Consider the following 10,887-nt stretch of genomic DNA (forward strand, 5'->3'; position numbering starts at 1 on the left):
GGATGCTCAGCCTTGGACTTGATGGTTACTATAAAGGCTGGGTTTTACCCAGACCATTAATTAATAGGCCATAGTTGCCTGAGTACTCCTTATGTTGGTTGGGTCTATGCAGTTGGGTATAGATCCGCACTATATTCTGACTGATCAACAGCTTATAGTGCATATGTTGGCTCTTGTTTCCTGTCTTGTTCATTTGGCACTCGCCATCATTGGCAAATTACTATTCGATACAGATACAGATGGTTGTTACAACCAGCAGCTTATTGTTTCTCTCATTTCTCTTTTTCTATACCATATATATATTTTTGCAGGCTTGTTGAGCAATTTTGGCTCATCCCTTTTTATTGTTACTCCTATTGTTTTACAGTTAAGGTAGAGAATGAAACCCATCAGGACCCGCATAGTCAAGAAACGAGTCAAGCAGCGGGACCCTCTTATACCAAGAGTGTTCCTTCCGATTCCCGAAGAGAGCTTTGAATTGCCAGATCAGGTGTAGCAGGATAAGTAGTAATGTTGGGTTGAATAAAAGTCTTGTGTAGTTTGAATAAAAGTTGTGTAGTGAAACTGTAGATAGAATAAAGTTTTGTATCAAAGATAATTCTTGAGACAGGTTTTATTTAGTTGGGTTTGTAATAATGTGTAGTGCGTGATTCTTGTTTTCAAACTCAGACCTTAAAAGATCCCGAGTAGTGATAGTTCGGGGTAATTATTATATTTATATTCCGCTTATGCAGGTTTAGTCGGTAATTATTGTTAATAATGCCCCAAATCTATACCCCGGATTTGGAGGGTGTTAGAGAATGAGTACTAGAATTAAACGAATGTTACTCGTAAATGTGACTATGTCGATAAAAATGTTTTTAAAAGACAAATATTTAAAAAATGGCCAAAAATAGCAATCAAAGATGTTATATTGTGCATCATTGGCATCTTAACACTGAAACCTAGATCTTAAACCCTAACTCAATAAATTTAATTCAATTTACTTCTAAAATCCAAAATGAGATTGGTGAATCCTAAAATGTTAACGAATATTAAACAGGGTTATACACTTATGTTTTAAAATTGTTTAATTTAGAGTTTATATTATCGAATCATAGGGTTTAAGTAGTTTGGCACTAAAACAATAATAAATAAACTTTAAATCAAAAAAATGTAAAAATAAAAAGGGATGTCAAAATATTACATCAACTGTTTTTATTCTACTCTAGCAGAGGAAAACATTTCATTAAATTATTTGAAAGAATTTTTGACAAAAATTGTAGTTCCCCAATGGAATAAGTTTCTTCATCTTTTTTTAAAAAATTAAATTAAAAAATGAATGTTGAAATCTAACATTAAGTATTGCATTCTACTATAGAAGAGGGAAAAAAATTCAATACATTAAAGGCAAGAGAACTTGGATAAATGTAGTTCTACAATGGAATAAATTTTTAATCTTTTGCAAAAATTTATTATACTCTAAACTAATAAACTCTATTAATAATTTAAGTATAGAACTAACAAAATGGTTTACAATTATAATCAAATAGAATTCTGGTTCTATTATGGAATAAGCCTAAAAGAAAAATTATGCAATAGAAAAACTGCTTCTAAGTGAGTTTACTGTGTTTTTTAAATTAAAAGGGATAGGGAATTATACATAATATGATTATAGACAAACACAGAGAATATTAAATCATTAAAAGCAATCCTTTAAATTAAATTTGTAAGTCAAAAAATCTTCCAAAAATGGTCTTAATACAAATTTGATTAAAATATCCACAAGACAAATATTCTATCAAATAACTTGTCTTAATCATCTTAATCGACAAAATCAAAATGAAAACTACATTTACATATCAGTAAAATTGTCACTATTTATTTCCATAAGCTCTTTAATACCCCCAACGATAAATCATTCACTTTGATGATTAGTCATGTTTGCTGCAAAAGAAAAATATGAAAAAAATATTAGAAACTTATGGTCAGCAATAATTATATCAGAAAACATACATTCGCTACCACATAATAACATTATCAAATTCTACTAAATGTTATTCATGTTATATAATCAGATAAATGTGATAAATGTTAATTTTATGTTTGCAATCTACCTTGAGAAAATAAAAAATGTGTAAGCGCACATTGATGAGGCTTGTAAACATAAACTTTTACCAGTATTTGTGATCATTTAAGAAAATCATATGACAACTATATCCGCGATCAATGAGGCAAATTGTAAAGGCCATATGAGAAGATAGTAACATAAGTAAAGATTGAGATTAAACAGTCAAGGACTTGAGGGCTAAAGCAATTAACTTCCATTTTCACATATTCTAAGATAACAAAACACAAGAGAAAATACTTTAATATCATCATGGATTTCGCAAAAATTTCTAATGAGAAATGATTTTACAGGTCCATTACTTGGTGGGAATAAGAATAAAGGTAACTATTTGCTTTTGCCTTATCCTGTCAACTTGGAGCTTCATCAGAAGTAAAAAAGAGCTCTCACTGCAAGAATTTATGGTCTCGAGACAGGTTGAATTATATCAGGGTTAAAATTGAAATATAACTTGCAGTCTGAACCTACTAATTAAATTTAATATAATTTTTTGTAACCGATGTTATTATAGTGGTTGGGTAAGCTTGTACATTTAAATATAAACAGAGACTCCCAAGACCGTTCATATAATCATATCTATCGGAGATAATTTTACGTACGGAGGATAAGAAACAAAGACAAATGATATTAAAGAACAACAACACAAAAAACAACTAAGAGAAAAAAATGGGGAACATGATACACATACCTGAATTAGAGGATGAAAATAAATGTCGAAAATAATATCAAGTACGTTCCAACTCTTTGTTCAACTGGTCATTAAGTTTATTTGGACATTTACATGAATCATGATATGACTTGATATTACAAGTTTTGCACATCCGTAACTTCCTCTTCTTCCCATCACGACTCAACTCTGCACCACTTACAATTCTTTTTCTGATACCTTTGGTATTGGTTTGAAGAAGGGGAAGAACTTTGCTAACACCAGAAGGCCTTACACCAAAAGATTCTTGTAGAATATCATTCTTTGTAACAACACAATTCTGAAATTTATCTTCAATGCTGATTTTCAAAGATCTCATCCCCTCCAATATAAAAGTCAACCCCAAACTATCATTTAAAACACTCCACAAACATCCTTGAAACTCTGTCCATATTTTCTTTGACGTATCTCATATTATAGAACCATCTCTATTCTCTAATTTATTACTAAACTTCAATTTAGAAAATCTCAGTTCTGCATTTCTCATCCAATGGCTAAACAAAAATTGATATGGTATTCTTTAAACTCTCCAAAGTCCTAAAATATAGAAACAGTGTTTACAAAGAAAACCAACTCTCGTAAAAAGCTTACAAGAACACTCAACATGACTCTCTAGAAATTTGAATTGAACCTCATAATATTTTTCATCAAAGCTTCTATCTCGAACAACATATTTATTCACACCATCAAAAACAATTGGTTGGTTGCCCAAGGAAACAACTAAATTTAATCTGTTTCTGAACCTTGTAGAACATCGTACGAGTGTAAACCTGAGCTGCGTGCTTTTCAATATTCTTCTCTGTTACAAGTTTTGGAATACATGTGTCTCCATTAGTGAGCTTTTTACTTTCATGAGCTTTTTACTTTCATGATTTTTTTTAATGGCACTCTCATAACACATATAAAATTCAAAAAGTGTGTCTCCTTTTTGCACAAAGTGATTGAAGTAAAAATTGGTGCTTTCTGACCTTGATGTGGTTCTGAGTAATGCTCTCATTGGCTTGTCACGAAAAAAGCAGGAATTCATGACTTCCTCATAGCATATATTTCATTCAACCAAACATTTTCACTTAATCCAAATTCCTTCAACACTGCGTCCCGTCCACTTTCAAAATCTGATACTGTCAAATATGATGACCATATAAACTTGTTTAGCTTTTCAATAAAACCAAACTCAGCACAAAAAACAGGACCAACCTATATAAAAAAAATCAAACGCTGAATACAAGGCACTATATCGATGGATTAGAATTATAAAATGATTACCTTGGCCGAAAACTTCTGCATTATACGCCACATATAATATTGACGGATATAATATATAAACACCTTAGATATTGTACTTTTCATAGCAAGGCACTAGTCAGTTATTATACACTTTGGAGGGCGACCAAAAACTTTTAAAACTATCTCACATGCCCATGTAAAATTGGTCTCGTTCTCATGGTTAAGCAAAGCAGAAGCAAACGTAACACTCTTCCAATGATTATCGACACCAATGAAAGGCACAAAAACCATACCATACCTGAAGCACAAAATTAAAAAAAATAAGAATAAAATTAAAAGCTATATTGAAAAACTGATACAAAAAGAAAGGGCAAAATCATTTAATATAATATTAACACTTAATCATGCAAACATAAAATAAAGCATCTTTGACAAAAATATAAGTCAACACATATTCTAAAATGTAATCAAACTACAAAACAAGCATGAGATGAATTAAAATTAAAATATAATACGATATACAATAAACACATATAAAAAGATAAAATAACTTTGATTAACTTACTTATTAGTACGATAAGTTGCATCAAAAGAAACAACATCCCCGAATACTTCATAATTTCTTCTACCTCGAATATCAGCCCAAAATAGACGAGTCAAATGACCATTTGAATCTGTTTGATACTCATAGAAAAATCCTTGATCAGATGTCTCCTTTTTATTTTCAAATTTTTGTAAGAGCATATCTGCGTCATGCTTTCCTATGTACAATTTAATATCTCTAATCCAATTTTGAAAATCCTTAGCAGTAGGCCCAATATCAGAATATAAACCAAACAAACTGTTGTAGATGTCATGAGCTCTATAAGCGCCAATGTTCGATTTTGCAGCATCTAAGATAAATTTACGTTGGAATGAAGTCATAGTTCGAATTGCACGAAGAAACTCCTTTCCCGATTCAGAAGTTAACGGATGGTTATGTCCCTCTATAAAACAAGAAATTGCATAGGTACCATCACACACATACTTGAGAATAACCTTTGCATTGCAATTACATTTTTTGGTAACTGTGTTCCTCCTTTTAACTTCTTCACCAATATAACCATATGTATGTGATGATTCAGATGTACCTCCAGAATCCTTTGAACCAGAAGTATCATATTGTCCTGCCTTTTGGCAAACAAGATACTTCGTCACAATAATCTTATTCTTTACTTTCTAAGTTGATTTGCGAACATTAAAACCACCTTGTACTCCATATTCAGTATAAAACGAAAAACACGACTCAATATCCTTAAACCGCTGACCAGCATATGGTTTGAAACTATGATCTAGGACTTTAGGATTCCAAACATTAGTGTAACTACTAAAAGAGTCATCAAAACCTTCTATCAATTATGTGATATTCCGTTTTTTTCAGAATTATTATTATTATTATTTGAATATGTTTATGTGATTTTCTAATGTGAAAGGAGTAAAATGGTGTATATTTTATTCCTGTTTGATGAGTTCGTGTTATTAAATGGTAATGTGCTAATTGTTAAGTGTTGTATCGATCCTTGTTAATTTCTGAAAATATTTACTTAAATGTATTATTTTCAAAAGTTATTTGAAAGTCGGTCATTATATTGATAATGGTAAATTGAGTTCATTTTGTAATATTAGGGACTGAGTGAATATTCTGTCAGCTATGTGTTGTATGTAATATTAATTGTGTGTGACTCAGTTGTGATTGAGTTGTATTATTAATTATTGAGTCGTATCATTTTGTTTTTGTCTTTAAAAGTGATTTTATTGAAAATTTAATTTCATAAAATATTTAAGTTATCTTTAAAATTATTTTTACGGTTTTATAATTTCAATAATTATTTATAGGAATTTATAAAATTTAGAAAATAATATTTCATCAATTATTTATCCCTAAATAATTTTCTGATTGTATTTAAGTGTAAATTCAGTATTAAATTCAAAAATATTTCAAATAATTATGAAACTTATATTTTATTAGTGTTTGAATATTTCGAGAATTTTAAAATTATTTTGGAAATTTTTCGGATTATATTCACCTGCACGTTTGTTCGTTAAATCGTAAAATGAGGGGCTGCTGTACAATTCAAAGATATTTTAAAAATTATGAAAATCTTATTTTATTAGTTTTTAAGTATTTCGAGAATTTTAGAAGTATTTCAGTAATTTTTCGAGTTAGTTTCACTCGCAAGTTTGTTAATTAAATCAAAAATGCGGGTTAGATGCACAATTCAAAAATATATTAAAAATTATGAAAATTTTATTTTATTTGTATTCAAATATTTTGAGAATTTTAAAAGTATTTTGATAATTTTTTGATTCATTATTACTCCCAAATTATATCATTAATGTATTAAAATGCGAGACAAAAATCAACCTACAGGTCATAATAGGACACGTGTCAAAACAGAGGACACGCGCACTGTGTGAGGGATGTACTCGTGTTTCGGCTGTATAAAAAAAAAGAAAAATCCTAAAACTACCCACCTACACCCCACCCCCCACGCGCCTAGCCCCCTTCTTTCCTTTTCCGCATTTCTTTCTCCCCCATTTACTTCTCTATCTATGTGTCTATCTTCTATATCACATATTTATATTTTTTTTTTAACTTTCAAAAATTCATATCTTACGAACCGTCCGTCCAAATTTAAATTGTTATATATATAAATGATCAGCGTTTCGATATCTACGCATAGGTATATATATATATTGCAAGATTTTGAGAAAATATTTTGCGTGGCATATTTCTGTGTTGATTTATTTTTTAGGCCTGGAAAAAGGAGTTTGACGGTGTTGATTACTCCCCATGATGTTTCAGCACGTGTATGCTTATGACTATTAATTTCGGATTTTTCTGGAGATATTTTCCAAACATCAAATAATCTCTTATGGTTATCATAATTTATTTTGGGTAAGGATTTTGAGATTCCGCTTTTGTATTTGGGTATATTATAGCATGTTAATGTTTATATATTTATTTCATAATTTTTAGAAGTTTTTAGAGAAGTCACTTTTGGTCCGAATTTTGGTTAAGGTGGCCGTGTTTTCGTCTCTCGCGTGTTTATACATGCAAATATAAATTATTCTATGTTTTAAATTTATAAATTTTATTAGAGAATAGTTGGACGGTATTGTTTGGAATTGATTTTGAGGGGTTCTGACCCCGGGAAAAGTCCGTTTTACAAAGACATTATTTCGAAATTTTTTCTAAAATATTTATTACAATTTCAAATTATTATCTTTTATTATTTTTGAAATTCAAATTTGATTTAATTAATTATAATTTATTTTAGTTGATTATTTATTAATTTAACTAAATGATTAATTTATTTTATCAATTAATTTTATATATAAATACTTAAATGAAGTGTAATTATTTATAATTAAGCCAAATAATATTCTAAAATTATTTTTGAGCTTTTAAAATTACATAAAGGTATTGAATATTCAATTAATATTATTATTAATTGAATTATTCTTATTTTATTTGTAATAAATAGACCGTTTGTCCGTTTCATACGACACGAACGCGTCTAGACTCAGAAAAAAATTCCGCTTTCATTAAAAATACTTTCGAGACCCAAATTCTTGTTTTTCGAAAGGTCGCTTGTTTTGCAAGTCATTCTGAGTCGATTATTGATCTAATAATTCATATTTTTGACCCGATTTCAATTCTAAAAGTACTGAGTCAAATGTTTTGACAAACCAAGTCATGTGTTATATGAATTATATGATATGTCAGTTACGTGTTTATGTGTTATATGAATTACGTGTGTAGTTTGGTTAAGAATCTTATGTTTGACTGTTTTATTGATGCGTGGGCTATCATATGGGTAGACGATAGGGTTTTGACGCGCAGATCATCGAATAGTTACCGGTTAGACGATTAAAGTGGATCTTTTAATTATAGATGCGGATCATTCGAGTTGATGAGGACAAGAAGTTGGATAAAGAGTGAAATAGAATGGTGTTAGTTATCAGGATTCTAGCAATTGCTGGAGCAACATATCCGCGAATTGTCGAAATAGAAAGACAGTGATGTCTTGAGACAGAATGTCAGAATAGTCGTGTCACTGCGAGTGTGCTTAACTGCTAAAAATTAAAGGAAAGTTTTCTACGCTATTCTAATTCCAGAATAGTTCAATATTTTACATATCCAACTGCTTATGATCATGCGAATATTGCTTTTCTATTCTCAGTTCAGAATAGATAAATATTTTACATATCGCTGAGTTAAATGCTTATCATGCAAGTACTATCTGCTATTCTAAGTTTAAAATAGTTAAGTGTTTTTGTTTATCCAAATACGGATTTATAAATGTTTTATACTTTGATAAAGATGATTTTGTAGCGATTATTCATGCCTATGTGAATGGGGGAATAAAAAATTATAAGGGTGTCAACTTTTATGACTCATTTCAATAAAACGTTTTAAGATTGGATGGTTGCATAAGAGGCCGTGGCGGTGGTCCAGTGTGAGCTATGTATTATACTTATTTATAATACCTAGCTAGGCCAATATGTGCCTTGGGTACCCCCTTTATTTAGTTGGATATGCTTCAGTATACCAGTGTTGCTCCGTGGATGATCAGCAACGACAATACACCGTCGTTCGAAGATTCCAATCTAAATTTCTTTATTATTTTCATAATCATATGATAAATGATTTATCAAGTATTTCTGTTTCGGATATAATGTGAACTGCAGTTTTAATTTAGTTTTCGGGTTGATGTTGATATTTAGTTTGTTGATAAATATCAAAAGTGGTATTAATATAGATGATTGATATTGACTTCAGTATGGGATGTTGTGAGCATCAAAGTTCGTTTTGATATTTAATTTGATATGACATGAGTATTAATATCAAGAGTTGGGTTTTGAATAAAGTTTATGATTCAGTCCATAATCATTATTTCATGTTATTGTTGTTTACGATATTTCTGTAAATACTGTTTTACGAGTTTTATTCTCGTCAAGATTCAAAGTTTTGCTGAAGAATTTCGCTCAAAAATATCAAACAGATTTTTAATACATTTAAGGAACTAATTATGGGGTTCCTTAACTAAATTTTTTGATTCAACAATTATGATTTATTTGTTCTACTATTGCAAATATCGGTTTTTATATCAAAAGACCATTTATATGTCATACTGAATTTGCTGAGCATTTCTTTCGATCGTACTTGCCTGTTTTTAAATTTAACCTCCATTGAGGATTAACTTGCGCTGTTTAGCCGCGTAATTCGAGGAAGCAAAGAAGAAGTTTTTGGAAGGTGGTCGGTTCAGGGTTTGCGGACTAGTGTAAGTTCTATGGTGTAAAGTTGTTTATATTATATTATATTATAGTTGTGTATTGTATAGTTGGGTCTAGTATACTTCTTTTCGAAGTTATACTAGCGGGTTTAGTCAAGTGATTTGGAATTGTTGAAAAGAGTTTTAAAATAAAGTGAAAAAATTATTTATGTGATTTGGGTATCTTGTTTCTAGAGCTGTAACCTTAAAAGATCTTGGATTAGTTTGGGGTCATAGATGTTAAATATTCAACTGCTGGCATTTATTTATTGACTTAACAGGTTAATTTGGATTGAGGTTTCTTCGTGACGACCAAATCCTCTGACCCCAGATTTGGGGGCGTTACAAATTCTTCAACCATATCATACGAACTAGAATCACAAACACTTTCAAACAAACCATTATTTTCCACGTATGAAACATTTCCTGAATGATAAAAGAAAATATAAAGAATATATGTCAACAAATATGTGCTAGAAAAATTAATCAATATAAGCTAAGATGTTTGATCAAAGCACAAAAGCATATTATAAATTACAGTTTGCAATAAAAATGTATAATAAGATCAGATGCAGGCACATACAAACAAAAACACATAAAAACGATCTAAAAAACTAACACAGACATACACGCAAAATTATTTAAATACATATTCAGTAATTCCAAAGGAAAAGACGTGTAGATCACATCAACTTAAAATGTACATAAGTAAAATACTCAAATAAACACTAATATAGAATCAGTAGTACTTCACAACCCTAGATTGTTTTAAATGCACAAAATTGAAATCTATTTTGTATTCTAAAAAAGAACAGAGGAACAAAATTTTATTATTACAACAAATACTTTGATTCTACTATACAAGCAAAAAAATGCCTAATTGCAAAATAAACTGATATGAGTCCAAGACATACAAACATGAAGCATATGTTGAGTTAATAACATACATTTTGAACTTATTGAACAGTCAATAATACTACACAACTCTAAATTATTTTCAATGCACAAAATTGAAATTTATTTTATATTCTACAAAATAATAGAGGAACAAACTTTTCTTATTACAACAAATATTTTGATTTTACTGTAAAAACAAAAAATTCATAATTATAAAATCAAATAATAACAGTTCAAACCACAAAAACATGAAGCCTATGTCAAAATCAAGCAAAGACAAATAATTAAAAAAGTAATACTAAATTTATTAAGTTGAATACATAAATTAGAGGCTTAATCAACTTAACGATCTTCAAATCAATAAAAATGAAGCTTTAAAGAAAAAAAGAAGAAGAAAAAGACCTGAAGAACAATGATTTTGAGCTGTAGAGTCAAAAATTTGATCTCGATTCGATGAAGACGCCATAATATGTGATAAAGTAATAGAGATTGAAAGATACAGTGACGACTGAGAGAGATGAAGAGTAAAAAAACCTCAATGTAGGTATTTTAATGAAGATTTAAGCTTTAAATCAACAAAACAAGAGAGAAATCACTGAAGAGAATGTAGATTGAAAAAGATACAGTGAGAG

The sequence above is a fragment of the Apium graveolens genome, chromosome 1, assembly GCF_009905375.1.
Source record: "Apium graveolens cultivar Ventura chromosome 1, ASM990537v1, whole genome shotgun sequence".
NCBI classification, from domain to species: Eukaryota; Viridiplantae; Streptophyta; class Magnoliopsida; order Apiales; family Apiaceae; genus Apium; species Apium graveolens.